The following is a 21,089-nucleotide window of genomic DNA, read 5'->3' as shown; positions in this document are numbered from 1 at the left end:
GATTGCATTAGTGTAGAGACCAGCCTGCCTCCTTTTTCCCTCCAGAGATGTCCTTTGCTGAGACAGCCTGTTCAGATGACGTAAATCCCATCTCGCCGCCTGTGCTGCTCTCGAGCAGCAGCTTATTTTTGTTTGCTGGAGTGGAGTGGGGGGGTCCAGCAGCTCTCAAAGTAGGCTCGTGTTTGGGCAAGCTTTTGCTTTCTCTGCCGTCTTGGCAGCGGGGATGGAGATGAAGTGCTGCTGCTGGGTCCCGTTTCTCCGTCAGCTGCGTGGGAAAGTGGGATTTGTGGCTGGAATTCTGCAGTGGAAGCGCAGTTATTGCTAGAGGATGCGTTTCTACTTGTTCAGCTTATTCTGGTCCTGAGGAATATATTTATGTGGAAAGCACACCCAGAAAGAAGAGGATAGCACCACAGGCTGCTGTGTGTTCTATCAGCCCTGTAGCAGGATGGGATGGGGTAATTCTGGCTCTGGGCAGGAACTTGCATCTCCAAATAACTTAAAATACCCTGTTCACTTCATTTTCAACCCATAAATGGAACGGGGTGACTGCTGAGTGCTGAGAATGAGGGTGTGACACTGAAGGGAGAGCTTTGGCTTTTGGAGCACTCATTTTGGTGTCATTGGTGTGATTTGTGCAGCAGCAGACGGGTGAGCATCTCTTAGAACAGGCATTTGTTGTTCTGGCAAGGCTGCAGGAAATCAATAGTGTGAAGATGTGTAGTAAGATGTGAACTTGCTAACTAAATTCAGCTAAATTATTTCGGGCCTGTGAGATATCGGCAAATTCTTGTACTTAATATCTGTTAAATGTTGAGCTAAATGATAACAAGCAAAGACAAATTCATCTGAGGAGTGATGGGTACTGTGTAATCAATAAAACAGCACAGTGATGGCACAATAATGTGCTGGTATCGAGAAAGTTTCCTGGGAAGTCTGAGCAGGGAGAGAAAACGTGATCCATAAAGAGAACAGCAGAAATTCCTGCTGCTTTGGGAGAGGAAATCCAGTGCAGCAGAAAACAACCCATCCTGTAACATAATGGGTTTAAAGGGGCTTTCACAACTTGAGGTAAATGTGTCCCATTTAAAGCAGAGCAGTCCTAAAGAATTACCAGGGCTCAGTGGAGCTGCTGAAGCCTTTTATTCTGCTGACATGGAACACAGGTTTTTGAGCTCCCTAACTTTGGAGTTGTGTTCTGAACTCTAAGAACAAAGTACATTTTCGTGCTGGTTAATGCTTTGATGGCCCTTCTTATGAAATCCCTGTCGAGGAAACTGAAAAGCACTTCCAAAGACCTGCTTTTGGAAAAGATTTGGCAGCATTTGTGGATCCTGGGTGCTCAGAGAGCAAATGAGAGCTGCTGTAATTACCCAGAGTGAAGTGTGGGTCTGGAAGGTCTCTCTCAAGAACCCTCCCTCCACACAAGCCTGGCTGGGATGCTCTGTGCACACACACAGTTCATGAGTGCTGTCATGGCTCATCCAAGGGCTGGAAGGGAAGGCCCTTACCTGCTCTTTACTGGCAGTTTTAATCTGCTGGTTGCTACCAGAAAACACAGCAGTGAGTGGAGTGTGAAACAAGGCCCCCAGACTGGAGCAGCTCCGTCCTTAACTCCTCACGAGTCGCCCAATTTGGATGGTGTGCAGTTGTCATCAGGCAGAGGCCTTTGGGTCAACCCTACAAATCAGTGTCACCATCAATGTGGTAACTGCCACGTGTCAGTAATGTCCATTTTTACATTTTTTAATTGAATTAGAGGGATGGCACTGACCCACTGCCTCCAAACATGGGGCTGGGGCAGCAGGAGCTCCTGAAGAGCTGAGCTGCCTGCTGAGATGGGGGGTGCTGGGCTTTGTCCCTGGCCACCTGAAGGGACAGACCTTTGGGAGGGGAGCAAGTACAGACGTGCACATTTCTGGACCTGACTCGCAGCCTTCTCGTCCTGGTGAAGACAAATCTCCAGCAGTCCTTGGGGGAAGTGTTTTCTGGAGCAAAATAAGGCCCAGCTCTTTTGAAAACCTGAAGCAAGACACATCACACCCTAAGAAGTATCTGTAGGAAGAGCTGATTTGAGGGCACATCACAGAAGCTCCGAGGAAAGAAAGAACAAGACATTTCAAGGTGTTTTCTTACAGCATACTGATGGGGGAGTAAATTATTAACATGGAAATAGTAAATTCTTAAACCCTTCTTGCAAGTAGCATCTCGAAGAGCTTAATTTCATTCTTTTTTTCCACCCAGCAGAACTAGGTGGCCGTTCCTCTTGTGCTGGCCAGTGATGCTGAACTGACCTGCTGTGCTGAATTCAGTGCCTGGTGCCAGACCTTGGCTTTTAGGTGCTGAGATTCCACGTGGATTGGGGCCCTCCAGGACTTCCCTTAAGGGGATGAGGCTGGTGAGGAGCAGCCTTGGTTGCTCCCTCTGCACCTCCAGCTCTGGCAGTGATTAATTGGTGTTTCCCTGCGTGGCAGAGCTGTGCAGACCCTCAGAGCATCTCAGAATGCTGAATTTCCCTGGAGTTCATGGCTCAGCTGGGGTCACAGTCCCTAATTTGGGGGACAGTTGCCCCTAAAGCAGGCAGCCTGCTCCCAGGAGAGCTCAGGGGTTGTTCTCTGGAGCTTTTCTCAGCGTGAGGCTCCTGCCTCCTGCGTGCAGGTGCGGGGAGGTCACCTCGTGCCATTCCCCAAGGAGGTGTGTGGGAAGCTGCTTAGGTAAGTGGATTTTGCAGGTCAGAAGTAATTCCTGATGTGCAGCCCACACTTGCATTATTCTAATTTGATCCCATCATTCCGACTCACACCCTCTCTCTCATGTTAATTCCACTTTTTTTTGGTGTGTTTGCAGCCTGCAGATACTTTCAGGCTGTACCTGCCAGAGCTCCTGCCTTTCATCTGAGCTCAGCGAGCCCGTCACTGAGGTTGTCATAATTCCCTCTGCCCAGATCTTGCCTAATTGCACTGTTTTTCTCAGCAGAATTGTTGAACTGGAAATGGAGACAATCACCAGGCTGTGGTGCATCAGGGCAGTGCGGTTTGGAGATGGATATGAACCCATTCTGCTGCTTTTGGGGAGCTGTCCCTGATGGGGGCTGCTTTTTTTCCCCACCCCCATTCCTAAGGAGCTGCTCTGCAGAGCCTTCCTGGTGTTTCCTTGAAATGCTAGAGTTGTTACTGTGCTCCAGTGGGAGAAATGCTGGTTTGTAACCAGAAACCTGGATTGGGTTGTTCCTGCCGAGGGTCACTGCCCTGGTCTGGTGATTAAGGACAGTAGCAGGAGTAAGAAGTGTTTCTTCAGCCCCCTGTGTGACCTGTGCTGTGCCCAGGGCAGAGCACAGCACTGCTAATGATTGCTCTTGTACAGTTTAATGACCATCTCTTAATAGGCTGCTCAGAGATTGGGGTAAAAAAGTGGTTGTGTTTGATATCACACTTCAGACAAGCAAGTTTGGTTTTTTTAATCCTTTGGGGCTATCAACCAACTTGTTTGAGTTTAGTGATGTTGTGTGTATGGTCAGTGATAGGAAAAACTAATAATGTCAAAATAATTGTCTCAGAAAGTGAATCCCAGACTGGTTTGGGTTGGAAGGGACATTAAAGCCCATCCAGTGCCACCTCCTGCCATGGGCAGGGACACCTTCCACCAGCCCAGGGTGCTCCAAGCCCCATCCAACCTGGACTTGGACACTTCCAGGGATGGGGCAGCCACAGCTTCTCTGGGCAACCTGTGCCAGGGCCTGCCCACCCTCACAGGGAACAATTCCTTCCCAATATCCCATCTCTCCCTTCCCTCTGGCAGTGGGAAGCCATTCCCTGTGTCCTGTCCCTTGTCCCCAGTCCCTCTCCAGCTCTCCTGGAGCCCCTTTAGGCCCTGCAAGGGGCTCTCAGGTCTCCCTGGAGCCTTCTCTTCTCCAGGGGAACCCCCCCAGCTGTCCCAGCCCGGCTCCAGAGCAGAGATTGCTGCAGAGTGGCCAAAATACTCCTGCAGGGTGAACGCTGGAGGAAGGAGCAGCTTTCACAGCATGATCTGAAAACCTCAGTCCTTCTCCAGCGGGGCGTGGGAATGCACCTTTTTGTTTGTCGGACCCTGATCCTGGAGGGAATCTCGTCCCTCCCCATCCCAAAGCAGCACTTTGGGCTCAGGGTCTGTGCTCCCTCTGCTGGCTCGGCTTTAAATCGCTCGCCAGTTCGGTGCCAATGTTTTTATTTATAGAAATGTATAAAAATACACACGTAGTGAAGAACCTGCCTTGGAATGGCAACGTCTGCACCGCTTCTGCATCCCTCCAAACATCAGAAAGGCTGCTATGAAGGCAGGTCAAGGTCTCAGGAGTCAAGTTCTGTCTTAAAAGTGCAGAGTTAAACTTTCTTTTCAAGCAGTGCCATTTTAAAATATTCACAGGAAAGAAATGACTCTGCTGCAAGGCATCTGTGTAGACTGAGTCTTGCTGCTGTGCTAGATAAGAAAAATGCTGCTACTGAGGAGCTCTCTATAGCAACTGATTGAAATATAATATACATTATTTGCATGTTAATAAGATTTCTAGTCAGACTTCCCCGGCAAACACGAGTAGAGACAAAGACATACATGTAATACATCTCTGACTGCACCACAGTCATTCACATTTACTCAGTGTAAATAGCACTTTACTCTGAGTAGTGAGGGAAATAAAGCAGCAGAAGGAAGGTGGGGAAACAGTGATCCCATCCTTTAGAATTTGGGATGCAGCTGGGAGCTGATGTTTGTCAGGGTTTCTGCAGCTTTGCTGGATTTCTTCTGGCTGTAAAGGACTGCAGGTGACTCAGGAGCTGAAAACCTGACCAACACTTGTCTCTAGTGTGACAGTGGAGAGTTAGTCCTGCAGCTTAGTTTCTGCAACTGGGCCTCTATTTTTATGTCTAAAATTGAGGTGTAAACTTCAGTAGCAGAAGATCTGTGTGTGCTGACACGACTGTTGATCGAGGTGAAACAATGACCCACTTCTTGGGCTTTGTACTACCGTGCATTTGCACTAGGACTTGAGAGAATAATGGCAAGATCTTACTTGGAGTTTCTGAAATACCATATTTTGGTGTTGGCAGCCTCTGTTTGGAATTTGCTGCACTGTCTTTGCTGTGTGGGTGAGGTTGTGTGGCAGTTCACAGAATCACAGGGTGGTTTAGGTTGAAGGGGACCTCAAAGCTCATCTTGTTCCACCCCCCACCATGGGCAGGGACACCTTCCACTATCCCAGGTTGCTCCAGCCCTGTCCAGCCTGGTCTTGGACACTTCTGATGATCATCAGCCACTTCTCCTGAATGAAAGCTGCCACAGTGAACAATCCCTACCTCCAATCCAAACCTCCTGGCTGCCACTATCAAACCAGTGATGGGTGAAAGCTGTTCCACGAAGTTAATTACAGATGACACAGTTTTGTGGGTGCTGGGTTGGTTCAAAGTGAGGAGAGTTGAACACTCTGTTCTGCTTTTGCTTAATCAGCTGGTGACCTGAGGGGACCAACATGCTGCCTGATGGCTCTTGTGTGCTCTCTACACTGTGGAGAGGCAGGATGAAGAATGCACCTTGGATTCCCACAAAAGACTTCCCAGTCCTTAAGATTATTGCCTGGGTCAATTTGCTGTTGAAATAATCTTTAAAACTCACAGAAAGCAAATCCCATCAGCCCCAGGTGACCACTCTGAGGATCTCTGTGCAACAACCTGAGCTTGGAGCTCGTGTTTTGGAGCTTGGCAGCTGCTCCAGTGAAAATGGGGTGTCCCCAGGTTGGGGTTACTCAGAGATGGCCTCAGGGATCTGCTTGGTGGAGTCCCATGGGAGGGAAGAGGGGCCTGAGAGAGCTGGGATCCTCAGCTTACTCAGGAATCAGCTCCTCTGAGCTCAGGACAAATCCCAGCCAAGAACAAGGCAGGCAAAATCCCAGGAGGCCTGATGGATGAACAAGGAGCTCCTGGACAAGCCTGGAGACAAAAAGGAAACTACAGAGGGTGGGAGCAGGGGCAGGTGGGCTGGAGGTTACAGAGGGATCATCCCAGCAGCCAGGGGTGGTTAGGAAAACTAAAACCCTAGTAGAGTTAAATCCAGCCAGGGATGTCAAGGGCTGCAAGAAAAGGTTCTATAGGACTGTCAGGGATAAAAGGAAGAGCAGGGAAAATGTGGGCTCTCTCAGAAGGGAACAGGAGACCTGGTTACCCAGGACAAGGAGGAGGCTTTGTAAGCAAAGAAGAATCTCTTTGAAGTTCTGATGTCATTTAAATGAGGAGAGCAGGGGTTGATTATCCCTGAATTAATGAGGCAAGGCCCCAGAGTGGGGACTTCTTTGTGGAGGTGTAAATAGAGAGCATCAGCCTGAATGTCTCCTCTGTCCCAGGGAGAAGCTGTCAGGGAATCCTTGCCCCTGCTTAGGGGAATACTAGGGCAGGGCAGATTTTGGCAGTGGACTGCACACCCTTGGGTCAGTAGGACCTCAGTCTCTGGTTGGGGCTGGTTACAGCTGAGAAATGGGATAATTGAATATGAGGTGGGCATGACCTCTGCTCACTTGACTTGTCCAAGTTCCTCTATTTCAGAGTTCACTGCAGGAACATTTTGTTTGTCACTGTCTTTCTATGGCTGTGATGGCTCTCTGCTCATGCTTGGGGAATATACAATCTCCTGTTTGTTTGTCTTCTGTGTGCTAATAATGATCCTGGAAATACAGCAAAATGTCAAGGATGTGTGTGAGGCACTCCAGACAAATGACTGTCTTCCAGTTCAGGTCCAAGCACGTCCCATCAGTCTGCAGTGCTGATCTCTTGGTAAGGTTTCTGAATTTAGAAAGTTATATTTCACTAGAATGAAGATTTTTTTTTGTTCTAATTGTCAAACCAAAAGAAAGTCAAACCAGTTCTGGTGCATTGTAACAAATAGCAGCTTTCTTTAAATGGGGTTTGTTGGTAGGACAGACACACAGCAGTGAACCTGAAGGGCTTGTAGGAGTTTTCTGAGCACTCAGAACTGTTGCAGTGCTTTCCATGTCTGCTCTGGGGGTGCAGAGCAGGGGCACTCGGGGTGCCCTCCTTGATCCCATGCTGGCAGCTGAGCTGGGCAGGTGCCAGGTGTGCCCTGGGCATGGCACTGCAGTGAAAGCTCCGTGTCTCCAGTGCCAGGGCTGCTCCAGGGGATGTGCCCCTGCCCTGTGTCCTGTGCCCAGCCAGGCATTGTCCCCCCAGCCTGCAGTGCAGTGGGAAGTTGTGGCTGTGCTGAATTGGGAGGCACCTCTTGCCATTCCGCTCACGGTGGCTGCAGTGGAGGGATTGCAGAGCAGAGCCATCATTCTTCCTCATTCTTGCTGCTTACTTTGCTACATTCACTTCATCTTCCTTTCACCACTGAATTTAGAGTAGGAACTGCTTCAGACCACATTCTGCTTGATAGTCTTTTGTTCCCTTAATGGTTTCCTCGGTGAGGCTGGCTCGAGTTCCTCCAGAAATCTGGGCATTGTTATTCAAATCCAAAGCAACTTGATACACGATCACTTGAAATTCTTGACTCGAGTGCCAGGACCCAGTGGCACCGTGGACCCCGAAGGTGTGTGGGGTGTGCTGCCTTTGAGGCTGGATTTCGGTAGGTTGTGCAGTGGTGTCCTTTGTTTGTGAGCAGATCAGGCTGTTTTTGTGGAGGGTCCTCATGGTGATGGTAAAGCAAGAATTCACAGCTGTAGGAACAGCCCTTCGGGGTTTCACTTGCTATGTTGTGATTAATGGCTCTGTATTGTGGAGAATAGATGTATTTTGACTTTTTTTCTTTGTGTTATATAGACCCATGGCAGAAGCACTTGATCTTGTTTTCAAGTTGGAAAAGGTGTGTGCATTTCAGAGAACTTTGCTTTAGTCTGTTCTTCCTGCTTGGCTTTCTTTGACCTAGGCAGGACTGGGAATGGGGATTCTTAAACCATCAGTGTCAAACTTACTGCTAACCCCAAACATTTCATGTTTGCCTTGGCCTTTTCAAAGGCAAAAATGGCCTGTATCATCTCATATCTTAATTCATGCACATGACTTGGGGAGGTGTTCAGTGCCATGGAGGTTGGCAGGCTCTAGTTCCAGGGAAGTAGAAGGGTTACATCTGACACTTGCAGGATTTCCCTGTTCATTTAGCACAGCCTTCCCTGGAGCTGATGTCCCTGATGGAGTCCTGAGGAGCCAGGCATTGCTGTGCAGGGGGTAGGGCTGTGATCTGATGCAAATGAACCAGCTGGATTTGAATAAGGTAAAAATCTATATTCAGCTTTCAGGCTTGGTGCTATTTTAAGCTTTTAATGGAGTCCACCACTTCTTGAGTGCTTGAGGTTGTCAGGTGGAGAGAGTGACTTTGTCTGGCAGAAAAGGAGCAATCTGCCCGTGTGTCCAGTTTGCTGAGGCTGTGACAGCGGGGCTGGTGAAGTGTTGGTGCTGCAATGGAACACTGCCCCTGCCTGGGGGTCAGTGGCTGTGCCAGTGGTGGGAGGGAGGAGAGTTTGCAGTGCGGGAACTTCGCTGTGAACTTCTTCCCAAATGGCTTGGAAGGCAGTGATCTGAGACTGGATGGAATTCAACAGCCGCTCCCGGCCTGCATTGCAAGGGAAGCTCTAAAAGGGGGATGAAATCCACCTCACAGGAGGTGTGTGAGGCCTCTTGAATCAAAGGCCAATAGTTCATCTCCTATTTGTTTCTGATGGTGAAACTCCACGGGCCAGTGCCAAGCTCTAGTGCCAAGCTCCTGCTGCAGATGGATCACCCCTCAGTGCTGCTTCAGTGTTTGATCAGAGGTGATGTGCAGACAGCTGGCAACTGGAGTAGGGGAGGCAAAGAAGTTAATTGCTGCCCCTGCTTTCCCCAGTTGTTGTTCTGCCCTGTGAGTTTCCTGCCCTTTGCTGCTTAAAAAAAAAGGAAGAGTTGGACTTGAATCTGGATTCTCTGTTAAGCAGCACAGGTTGCTTTTAATCCTAAAAAGGAGATTTGCTGCAATCTCTTCACAGCAATATGATTAAATTGTGCACAAGGGTTCCAGCAGTCCAGTCTTCTGTGTTGGTACTAACTTGGGGACAGATGAAATCTCAGCCCTGACAGGGCACAGTTCATCCTCACAGGCACTCTGTGCTCTCCCTTGGACCTGCACCTGTGCCTGGGGCAGGGATGTTGTCCCCTGGGAGCTGAGCCTGGGCTTGTACAGATGAAGTCAGAGGGAGTCTGGGTGTGTGTGAACACCCCCCACTTCCCTTGGTGTGTTGTGTTGGCATCTGATCCGGGCTGCCCAAGGGGCTGAGTGACAGTTCAGGACCTTCAAGAACCTCAAGCCTTAAAGGAAACCAACATTCCTTAGAAAAGCAGGAAAAATGTTTGTTTGTTTGTTTGTTTTTTCCCTACCCTCTCTCCTCTCCTTCAATATAGTGACAACTTTGAAGGGTTAGAAATTTGCCTGGTTTGGATCTGATCCCTGAGAAACTGGTGCTGATGTTGGTGCTCCAGAGTAGCTCTGGGGCTCTCATCTCACAGGGGTTTTACGTGCTGGGGGATGATTTTCCCCACTTGCATTTTGTCACCCATCTGACATCTTCCTACAGAGACCTGATCTCTATCCCATGTACCTGATGAGAGGAGCTCCTGCTCAGGGGCTGAGGGCTGTGTGTCCTCTCACCTTCTCCCTCTGAAAGAAAGAAAGTAAGTGCCATTTTTTAAAACACATTGCAGAGTTATGCAACTTCTCCAGGAAAACGCTTTCCAGCCCTGAGCTTCCCTCCTTATGTAATGTGATCCATCGCCAGAACCTGCTGACACAAGCCATGATCTTCACCCCCAGCTGCTCATGAAAAATGTATCACTTCCTTGACCTCATTCATTTACCTCCAAGGCCATGGGCAGGATTAGGAACTGGTCTGAGTATTTTAGAAAACTGCTGGTAGATCGGGCCGGTCTGGGGTGAGTGCTGAGGGAGCTGACAGGGGCTGGGGCTCGTAGCTTTGCTCCTGTGAGACTGCCGTGGTTTTAAGTGATGCTCTGCTGTGTGAACATCTCGAAGTTGGTGCTTCCCTGACTTTTAAGGAGTGAGCAGAAGTGGGTTTTGTGTGACATGACGTGACCCTCTTAAGCTGTTCTATGAGTCATCTCCCTGCGAGTGGAGGAAACCATTAAACCTCTTTAAACTAAATGAAGAGTCCCTTTTAGTTAACGTTCTTTAATTGAGAATGTGCTTCACTTGTGCTAACTGTGCAGTGAACCTTGACATCACCAACACATCGAAGTGACTTTACAGATGTAACTGGCAAAGGTCACCAGGGCTTTGCTGATTATTACAGCTTGTGCAGGTCTGTAATTTTGTCAGTCTTGCTGCATTATGTTGATTTATGCTCTTGCATTCTGCCTCCATGAATACACTGGGGAGAAGGGGCTGTTCAGCAGCCGCTGTTCCAATAATAAATGCCAAGTAAAACTGGTGGGATCTGCTTTGTAATTTGAGGGGTGGATCCCCAGTAATCACAACTGCTGGGCAGCTTCTCTGGTCCATTTTCCCCCAGGAACAGTTATGAACTGGAACCAGCTTAGTACTCAATGCATTTTGAACCAAACCCTTGGAGCTTTCCTTTCAGACTCCTGTGAAAGGAACTAAAAAGACCATTTAGAGACAAAGAGCCAATTTTTAAGTCATCGTGATCCTTGGCAGCTGAAATGTCAACAAAATATCTCAGATCTACATCCACCAGCTCAGCTAAGCACAGGATTGTCACTTGACTCCCTGTGCTCAGCTGAGCAGTGGTTTCTGCTGATGAAGAGTTAACTGGGCAAGATCCTCACTCAGGCAGAAATGATTGCTGGGAGTGACCTCTCCACTATTCCAGGGCTCCTCCTTTCCCAGTAATGGGAAGTCTGTCTTAATGGATAACATCCAATATAGGATGTTATCTTCACCAATTAAAGTCCTTTATTTTAAGGCAGAAAAAGTGACAGCAGAGACTCAAGTGTGCTGCCTGTGATGTCTGCCAGCTTATCAGAGAGTGGTTTTAGTAGAGCTCTTTGTCAGCTACAAAGATTTCTTTATCTTAAGCAGCTTGCTTCTGTTTCTAAAGAGGTAGGGTAGCTTGATCTCCATAAATTAGGGAGGTTCCTGGGAGATGGAGAAACCTCCAGTTGGCTTCTCTTTCAGGTAAGTCAGACTTCTAAGCAGCAATAAGTAGTAAAGTCTGGGTTGTGATCACAGCCAAAATAAACCGCAGTGCCCGAGGATTGTGGAGCTTGCGATGCTGTCACAGCAGATCAGTTGTTCCCTCCTCTCTTGGCTAATTCAGCTCAATCTGAAGTGTGGAGTTCCTGCTGCTCTGCCCCCTGCACTTGGGAAGATGTGGAGAATAGACAGGGGTTGAACACATGAGCTGCTGCTCTGCAGTTGGAGGCTTCCCATGGGAGGATTGTTGGTGGAATTGAAAAGCTGATCTAAAGGAGCCGGGCTGGGAGAGCTGGGGGGGCTCACCTGGAGAAGGGAAGGCTCCAGGGAGACCTGAGAGACCCTTCCAGGGCATAAAGAGGCTCCAGGAGAGCTGGAGAGGAACTGGGGACAAGGCGTGGAGGGACAAGACACAGGGAATGGCTTCCCAATTCCAGAGGGCAGGGTTAGATGGATATTGGGAAGGAATTGTTCCCTGTGAGGGTGGGCAGGCCCTGGCACAGGTTGCCCAGAGAAGCTGTGGCTGCCCCTGGATCCCTGGAAGTGTCCAAGGCCAGGCTGGATGGGGCTTGGAGCAACCTGGGAAGGTATCCCTGGTGGAATGAGATGATCTTGAAGGTCCCTTCCAACCCAAACCATTCCATGATTATGTTCCAGACGAGGATCAGTGAATTAAACTTAAGTGTCTTTGCAAGGAGGGGTTTAATATCAGAGGTTCTGGCTCCTAGGCCAGACTACCTGAAAAGTAGCATCCCTGTCTCCCTCTGGGAAGCACAGCAGCAGGGACCCCTCCCAGCAAAAGAGGAGGAGGTGAAATAAGAGGATTAAACTACAAGAATCACTCAGGTGTATCTTTGATCAAATTCTGATCCCAGTACAGGATTATCAAAGTAGATGCAACATTGGAGAGTTTTCACTGATTCAGCTGGAATAAATGTCTGTTGTTGACTTACTCAAGCATGAAAACCAAGGAAGAGCAACTTCAAGGACGCTCCAAATGTGTGTGTGTCTTGTTCTTATGGTCCTTGCATGTTAGCAGAGGGAAGCTGAACAGAGATCAGGGCTACTGCTGTGTTTTATCCCAGTGTCCAGCACTGTCTGTGCCCAGCATCCCAGCCCAGCATTCCATGGATTCAGTTCACACCAAGCATGGGAATGCCCTGGCCCCCAGATCGGGTGTGTTCTGCTTGAGGCCTCAGGGAGAGCTCCCTTCTTGTCTTGGTGCCTGAAAGGGAGCAAAATGTCCCCCTTTGCAGCTCAGCTCGTGCTTGGTTTTGGAGTTTGATCTGCCTGATCTTTCCCAGCCTGCTTGACAGCCTCCAAATTTAACTTTCTGTCTCTGCTTATCTTTCTTAAGCTCCCAGGAGTTTATATTTGGGGTCCATCTGGTAGCTTGGCCTCACATGACAATTTTATTTGGGCTTGTTTCTTTTCACTTTCTTCACGTGGCTTTGAGTTGTTTGGGTTTATTTTCAAACCTAGCATCAATATCTAATTCTTTGATGTTGCACTACTCACAGAGCTGCAAATATTTTTGTTTGCATGTGACCCCTAATCCAGTGTTTGAGCATCAAAAAGTCCACGTTGAAGGCTTCCTGTTGGTACAACAGGATTACAGACATCAGAAGGCAGCTACACAGCACCAACTTATTAACTATTAATTGCATTATTTCAGGGTACAGCAGCTGCTTTAGGATTTGCTCCTTCAGTAGCTCTGGAAAAAGGCTGGCACTGATGTGTCTGGGTTATCTTTGCACTTCTGATAATGTGATTCTTCCTATTGAGAGCAAGAAAAAAATCCTATTTCCCTCCATAAAAGTAACGTGGACAGTAACTGATACTTTAGAAAACTTCATTTCCCTTTACCTGCTAGTTTTTCTAAACACTATAAACTGAAATGAAAAATCAACAAAACCAAACCAATCAACCCAAAAACAAAACAAACAGAAACCCATACACATAAAACCAAAACCAAACCACCAAACAAACCAAACCAAAACCACAATGAAAAACCACAACCAAAAACAAACCCACAAAAAGTCTCACGTTCTAGTGGGTTTGTCTCATCTTATGCTGATATTTCTATTTTTGTTTAAAAAAATGTATTTTGATGCCATATCTATGGTGTATTTGACTAAACAGTCCAACTGGACCTTGGGTTTTTCAGTGGTTGTGCTACTAAGACATGAAACTTCCAAACAGAGTTTCACCTCAGAGCCTTCAGTAGTCCCCTAGTCCTGTTCATCAGCTGCATTTTCTGCTGGTTTTGGACTTTTAAGAACTTAAAGTTGAAGGCAGGACTTTTCGCTGCTTTCTTGGAGAACACCTTAAATATTTGATTAAAAATATTTATATATTTACACAAATATATATTTATATAATACATTACATGAATATATATTTTATAATATATTTGTATATACTGTGCATATATACAATATTTACAATACACAGCCATTTTAGTCTGGGTTCTTAGAATAATTTTTTTTTTTTTTTTTTTTTTTTTTTTTTTTTTACATATATATATATTTTTTAAATCTGCTGGGATCCAACAAGTGGACAGACTTTCTTGAGCTGAAGCTCCTCGCAGTTGGGGGTAACTCTGAAGCACTGCTCTAGTTCAGAGGTGTTTTGCTGCTCTACAACACTTGCAGCACATGATGAACTTCATGAAAACTCACAACTGGGTTATTCTAAGGAGGAAATCTCAGCACTGCAGTAGAAAAGAGCATAGTCCAAAGTTTGCTGTTACTCGGACTTAGGAATTAAAAATAAATAAGTAAAATAAACCCCATCCCAACGAAGCAAAATGAATTGCTGTCTGATCCCTTGTTTATAATTAAGTAAATGGATCAACCTGAAGCACTCAGAAGTGGGGCAGCTTTACTAAGGGCTCTCAGTAGCTGACAGAGCATCAGTGTATTTATTAAAATGCTGAGTCTGTGTTTTCTTTGTTGCCTGAGCTGCCAGTGGAATCCCTGAGTAGCCATCAGGCTTATCTGACTTTCTGCTCCCTGTGCTGGGGATCCTCCCCCCATCTGTGAGTGTGTGTGTTGGGATCCCAGGGGTTAAATCCTGACCCCCTCTTGGTGCAGCTGGGAGGGTCCAAAGAACGCAGTTTCCCCAGGGAATTTTATCATTCCCGTGTCGAGAGGCTTGGTGGAATTCCGGTTCCATGAAGTGGGTGTAGGAAACCTACTTATGGCACTCGTGCTTTTCACTGACACCATCTGGAGTGGGAGCCTTGGCGTTAATGAAAAACTTGTTCTTTATGTAAGGCAGGGAAGAAAATCCTTCCAGAACAGTCAGCCCAGAAAACACAAGACTTCCCCCTCTTTCCTCTCCTCCCTTCCTCCAGAAAAAGGAATTTAGAGAACCCAACTGCAAATGCCACATGAAATGCAATTAAAAGGTGTCTGTGACTAAATGTCTCGTCTTGCTTAGGAAACATGCCCTGATAATTTTAATCCCAAATCAGAAATTCCTCCTCTATTCCTGTCATCAATACTGAAAAGTGTTTCGAGGAGAGGATCAGAAGAATCAGATGCTGTGCCTGCAGTTATTTAAGGAACAGGCTCCCAGGCTTAGCAGATTCTGAGGGTTGAACATCTTGGTTTGTATCCACCTCAGTTGAAAGGGTGTTGAAAAACTCGGTGAACTTCAGAGAGGTGGGGTCAGCCTGTCTAAAAGTGCTTTTATTCTCTGGCCAGCTGGTAAATAGCTGACCCTGAGTGCTAATCTGGTCAGTATAATGTGGAAGTGAAGAGTCTCAGGAGGAATACTTAGAATTAAAACCAGTTTAGTATTTATAAACTGAAAGGGTAGAGTTAGTGAGAGAATTGAAGAGTTCTTTCACAAATGAACTGAAAGATCTCATACTTAAATCCTGGGGGGGAAGGGATCATGACCTTTGCTGGGTGAAATTCTGGCTGAAAGATAAAGGCCTGCCTGGCTCTGGAGTTCAGCTGGGATGGCTTTCCAGAGGGGATCACAGAGTTTTGGTAGTTTCAGGCTGAGTTTGGAGCTAGGTGGGTAGTTATCAGGAGCTTTTCAGGATCTTTAAATATATTTTTTTCTGGGTTTTGTTTGGTTTGGTTGGTTTGATTTGTTTTTTCCCCCATCCCACTCACAGCAGGGCTGCCAAAGTGATCCTAATCTAAACAAGTGATGTGAGTACTAGAACAGTTCTCTTTACAACATGGAATCATAGAATGGTTTGGGTTGGAAGAGACCTTAAAGATCATCCAGTTCCAGCTTGCTCTTGGATCATGGTTGGTGGTTTTATCACACCTTTATCATGAGTTTTCTTCTCTAGTGGGTAATCCTTTTCCCAACACCTCTGGTTTACCTGTCTCTAAACAGTTTTCTGTGCTCATTTGGTGCTTCTGTGATTGCAATCCAATTAACAGGATTTAGCCAAGTATGGCCTTGGAAAAGCAAGAAGCCCATATATGTGAATTATGTACATATATGTGAATTAACTGATTATTAGCTGGTTATTAACAGGGACAAGGGTACACTGAAAACTCCTTTGCCTAAGTGATAGAGTCAGCACAACTTTCATCTTCCAGCTCCTTCCAACTCTTGAATTTGATTTGCATGAAGAGCAAATAAAATAAGCCACTTCTCCAAATGCTTTTGATGTAACAAGGGATGAAGCTCCATGGGGCAGCTCTGTCTTCAGCTCAGTAAAGCTGGCTCTAAATGTCAATAATTAACCAAGGCCTTGTTTTCTTTGCCAGGCCTTCCCTCAAACATTTCTGGCGCACGAGCAGCTGTTCTTGTTATTGTTATCTATTAGGAAGAGACCACCTTTGTGGATTGAAATGCTGGGACTTGTTTTATAAACTCTGTTCCTCTGACACAAGCACAGGGCCAAAGAACATCTGTTTGTGCAGCCACACGAAGCCAGGGCACTTTGTTCTGGTATTTAATCCCTTCTGACAATGTTAGATGTGACCTTGGTTTTCAAAGGTTCAAACACCCTCGTGTTCTTTGTATCACCTTTCCTTGATCTTTTTTGAGGTTATTGTGCATTCCTGCAGGCTCTCAGGTTTGGTTGTGTCCTTGCAGGTGTAACATGTTATGAAAGCCAGGCATGGTAGATAAAGAGAGTAAATACAGTATAAAATAAATACTGCAGCTTGTATTTGTGTAGATGTTGACTTAGCTTTCTTTGGACGAGATTGCAGTTATCTCACTCCAGTAAATTAGAAATACAGTGTTGATATTGAACTAATGACTTTTTTTTTTTTTTTTTTTTTTAATCTTGTGTGTGTGTTCTGGTAGATTATGAACTGCTTTTATGTGCCTTTTTTACAGCCCATCCTCCTGTTTCCAGCCCGTGTGTTGCAGGGCCAGGAGGTGTAACCTGGCTTGGTAAATCAGCTCTAATCTGCACAACATGGGCTGAGCATGGATTTCAGATTTAATGGTACTGAATGACATCAAGTCCCAGCAAGCTTCTGACTGTCACTCCTTGCAAATGGCTTTATTGGGCTTGTAATTGATTCTTGGTGATCCCTGGGGGTCCCTTCCAGCTCAGCTCATCCTGTGGTTCTGAGCTATTTAGTGCACGCTGTGGGGTGTTATTTGCATTTTCTGAGTGTCAGCAGTGTGAGGGTGGTTCTTGGAGGGTCCAGAAGCACGAAAAGGACATTGTGGAGCCTGGCAATAACGTGTTCTGCATGGGTTTGCTTGGAATTTTTGGAAGTAGTGTCATGATTTTACTCTTTTTGTGACAAGAAGAGCTGCAGATGGGGAGTGGAGAGTTGTTTGTTACTGACAGAGCAGGAGTTTATCTTTGATGTGGAAGTAAATGTAGCTGTGCTAGAATCTCACCATGGGAGTGTGCAGATAACCCACTATCAACACTTGCATATGAAATTCATTTGGAACCCACTCTGTCTTGGAAGTTGGGATGGTGTTTGAAAAATTTACTAACACTGAAATGGGTAACTGAGGGTTGCTCTGCTCTGCTGGAGGTGGTTTGATGTGGTGGGAAATGCTCAGAAGATGGGGATGACCTCACAACCCTTGTGCATTTATTTTAAAGCTGAGAGATAACTGCTCTGGGCTGTAAAGGAGCTGTGAGCTCCAGTGTGGGTTGTCAGGAGTAAATGCTTCCATGCATTACTTTAACAGTTTGATCCTCAGTGCTCAGTGCCTGTCCCCAAATTCAGTTGGAGCTCAGCATCAGGCAGGGCTGAGCTTTGCTGGTGCTTCAGAAGTGTTTCAGCTCCACTCAGGTAGTTAATGAAGGCAGTGGGACTGCTGGTGGCATTTCAGGCTCCTGCTGGTTTGGGATGTGTATTTTCTGGGAGTATCCAGGCAGTGCTGGTGCTGTCCCTGTTCCTCTGCCTGGAGTCTCCCCTGCACCATCATCTTCCTCCCCATGCAGAGCATTCAGCACAGGGGAAGAATCCTGGTGCACTCCAGGCCTGAAGGGCAAAAAAAACCCAATAAAACAATGGTAAAGAGCTTCAGATTTCTCCATTCTGTCCTAAATGACCCTCTCCAGCCTCTGGCTGTGGAGGGGAGCCAGGCTGTGGTCAGGAGGAGAAGATGGAAGCTGGGGGGAAGTGTTCTAAAATAATTGTGTGGGGAGCATGCAGGAAAAGCTCTCACAGACTTTTCTTGGCCATGCTTGTCATTTCAGCCCATCACAGAATTAAATAAACTAAACTAAAATGTACCTACAATGCAGGGATAGGAAGCTGGAGAATTGTCACCTTCCAGTGCACAGCTTAAGGACTGAGGCTGGGGGTGGTTACATAGAGGGGATGGCAACCTCTGTCAAATCTCACAATATTTAGTGTTTGGATTCCCACCTCATGGTTTAGAATTCCAGCTTTATTTAGGGATGATATTTTTAAGCTGGGGTTTTTTTGGATATTTTTGCTGTGGCACATACTGGCTTTTTATACCCCTGGGGAGAAATGTTTGGCTTGCAGTGAAGTGCCAGCAGTGAGAGACTGAGCCATATTTTTATTTGGGAAGGAAAATATTTTGCTGAAGCCTTTGCCAAGAACCTGCACCTTTAAGGCCAGGAATGTGAGGAAAAGGTCTCAGTTTAATTGATTTGTAGAGGAGCTGCTGATTCCCTCCCTGCAAAGCTCAGGTTTAACAGATTGAGGCACAATGGATCTGCTCTGCACAAGTGTTGGGGTTAGAGCAGTTTTTAAAAACCAGTAAATCTTTACCAGCAGCACAGGTATTTCAGCTGGAAGCGCTGCTGTTGCAAGTAAATTCTTCATGTGACAGCACTGAATTTTCATTTTTTTTATCTGCTGAGATAAATTGTTATTAAATGCTCAGCTGCTGCCCTTTATCAGGTGCAGATGTTCAGCCTGTAGCCCCTTTTCCTCCTCTCTCTTTCCTCACCAGCCTTTCCCCCCACCCCTGGCATGTAAAGCCCCCGTTAAAACCGAGCAGGCTTTGGAGCAGACCTGGGGTGCCCCGGTGTTCAGGTGATCTGCAAGCAGTTTATGAACGAAGCTTTATCCAGGTTACATCAGTCCCTGTTCCTCAGAGCTCCCAGATGCAGTGCAGTGACGAGCTCCTCGTGTTATGTCACGGTGTGACCCATTTCTGATGTCCTCTGAGCTCACCAGCAACTCCCAGGGCACCGCTGGCAAGTTATTGAAATAAGATCATTTTCAGCTCGAGCAAAGCTCTGAAGTAAATGCTTCTCTTCAGGTGAGAATAATGACACTGATATAACTTTGACTCAAGTGAAACCAGGGAAATTTCAATTGATTTGATTGTTGTTAACAGCGAACTTGATGTGACGCTTCGGGCACTGATGTTGTGGTTACACCTGGAAGGGGAGGTGTGTGTACATCTCCAGCTCGTGCTTTGTCACAGGGCTCTGTCTAAATGAAGTGTGACTGATCTCATTTGCCCAGGATCAGGCTCAGTGTCCTCTGCTGCACCACACAGCTCACCTGTGGCTGTGCCTGCTGCGTGTACAACGTGAAGGGTGAGCCAGGGGAGGGCTTTGGATGTGCTTAAGCTGGGGCTGGGTGAACCAACAGAGCCTTGCATAACATTTACCTAATTTAAAAAAAACTTAAAGGTTTGTTTGTTTGTTTGTTTGCTTGTTTTGGTTGTGGTGTTTTGTTTGTTTGGTTGGTTGGGTTGGTTAGTTTTTTTTGGTTGGCTTTTTAAAATTATTTTTTTATTATTTTGGTGGGAGTGAGAGAATCAAGAAGCTGAAGAGATAGAACCCTAAAAGCAATAATGGCACACTTTCAGAGGTAATTGCTTTCCTCTGTTAAACCTTACTGCAATAAAAAAGCAAACATAACCCAAAACAGTCTTGTAAATATGAAATTCTGTTTAATCTTTAAACCTCTCCACAAATTGTTTTTCTTTGTAAGCAATCCCTGCTAATACCAGATTAGCAGGGCTGTGTCCCTGCTTCATTCCTTCAGCTGTTCCATAGAACACACTGCTATTCCCAACAGATCCAAGCTTCTCCTTAGCCAAGCAAAACTAACATCAATATGGATTCTTAAAGAGAGGGAAGAGGAAATTATTTTTGTGTTATAAATTACTGATATTTTTCTATATGCCAGTGTAATTCTAGCCTAAGTTAGTGTATAAACTGGGATTTGATTTTTAAACTGAAAATAGGATGCCTTTGGAAACAATTTAAATTTTTGTAATATAATCCAATTTTATTAATACAGGTATAGCTTAAATGGCACTTGGAATAACAGCAGATGCTGCAACTCCTATGTTTTTTTTTGTAGTGGGGACAAAAATAACCTCACTGAGATACTGAAGATGAACAACTGGAAAAGCTTTGGGTCCAGAACATGCTTCCATCCCTTTCAGTCCTCATCCTCTAGTCTCTTGGATGCTGCTTTTCCTCATCTGGGTAGGATCCCATCACCATAGGAACAGAGTGCCTTTGGAATAGATTTTCTGAAAGGGACACTTAACAGCAATTTTGGTTCTGTTTCCGTGTGGGAGAAACACCTCAGCTTGTTTGTGCTTCCCTGTGCGTGGATCAACGTCTGTGAGAGGTGGGGAAAGGGGTAGGGAAGGCAGCCCCAAAAGCAGAGATGGGGGCAGTTTGAAAGGCAGTGGTTCTGGGGCTCCCTTTCCTTGTTCTCCAGTGATTTGGTGCCTGTGTTTGGGTGCAGAGCTTTGGGTGATGGCTCAGCTGTTCTCAGCAGCTCCTGCCTGGGAGCTGTTCCTGCACAACAGCCTGGGGATAACGTGCCTGTCATGACTGATCCCTTAAAATCTGTACTGTGTAGATTCTGGTATAGTTTGCCAGTGCCTTTGGCCTGTTAGTGTCTTTGTACAAGATTTCTAAAAATGCCGTTTAACGTTATTTGTTAAGGATTTCAACCAACCAGGGGTTTTAATGAGGTGAAGAGTTTTCCATCTGTAAAAATGCACTGAGAGAGAGACATAACACTTTGATACAAGTAGTCAAAGCTGCTCAGAAGCCTCAAAACCGTCCCAGAAGGCGTGCTGCTTGTTCCTTGACTGAGGAACAAGATGAGGAAGAGGAAGACAAGATGAAGATAAAGGGTGTTCAAAACCTCCCACTCAGATTTGGAAGGCGTGTCAGGGGTTGGGGCAAAGGGGGTACTGTGGGAGGGACAGTTTTGGAAGAGGGTGTAACAGATGAGGCAATGTCCAAATATTGTGATTAGGTGACAGTTTGAAGCTGTCACACCTGTGTAGTTTGGGATGCACACTTTGGAAGATATTCCTGGGCATCCGGCACGCCGTAATAAATGAGTGCTTTTTGCTTTCTAATACTCAGAAAGAGTCTCAGAGAGTTATTTTCTGTCTATTAGGCATCATTTTTAGGATCCTTCCCTGGCTCTGCCTGCAGTAGGAGAACAGAAATTGCACTGCAGAACTCCTGAACTTGTCTGAGAGGAGCGACT

General features: G+C 46.3%; 1 protein-coding gene across 1 annotated transcript in view; it reads left to right on the top strand.

Moving 5' to 3' along the window:
• IQSEC1 (IQ motif and Sec7 domain ArfGEF 1) overlaps positions 1-21,089 on the top strand; it is a 315,606-nt gene that overhangs the window by 3,446 nt on the left and 291,071 nt on the right.

The sequence above is a fragment of the Myiozetetes cayanensis genome, unplaced genomic scaffold, assembly GCF_022539395.1.
Source record: "Myiozetetes cayanensis isolate MyiCay16 unplaced genomic scaffold, myiCay2020 scf39, whole genome shotgun sequence".
Taxonomy (NCBI): Eukaryota; Metazoa; Chordata; class Aves; order Passeriformes; family Tyrannidae; genus Myiozetetes; species Myiozetetes cayanensis.
Note: the sequence above shows the minus strand (reverse complement) of the source record. Positions and strands in the feature narration are given on the sequence as shown.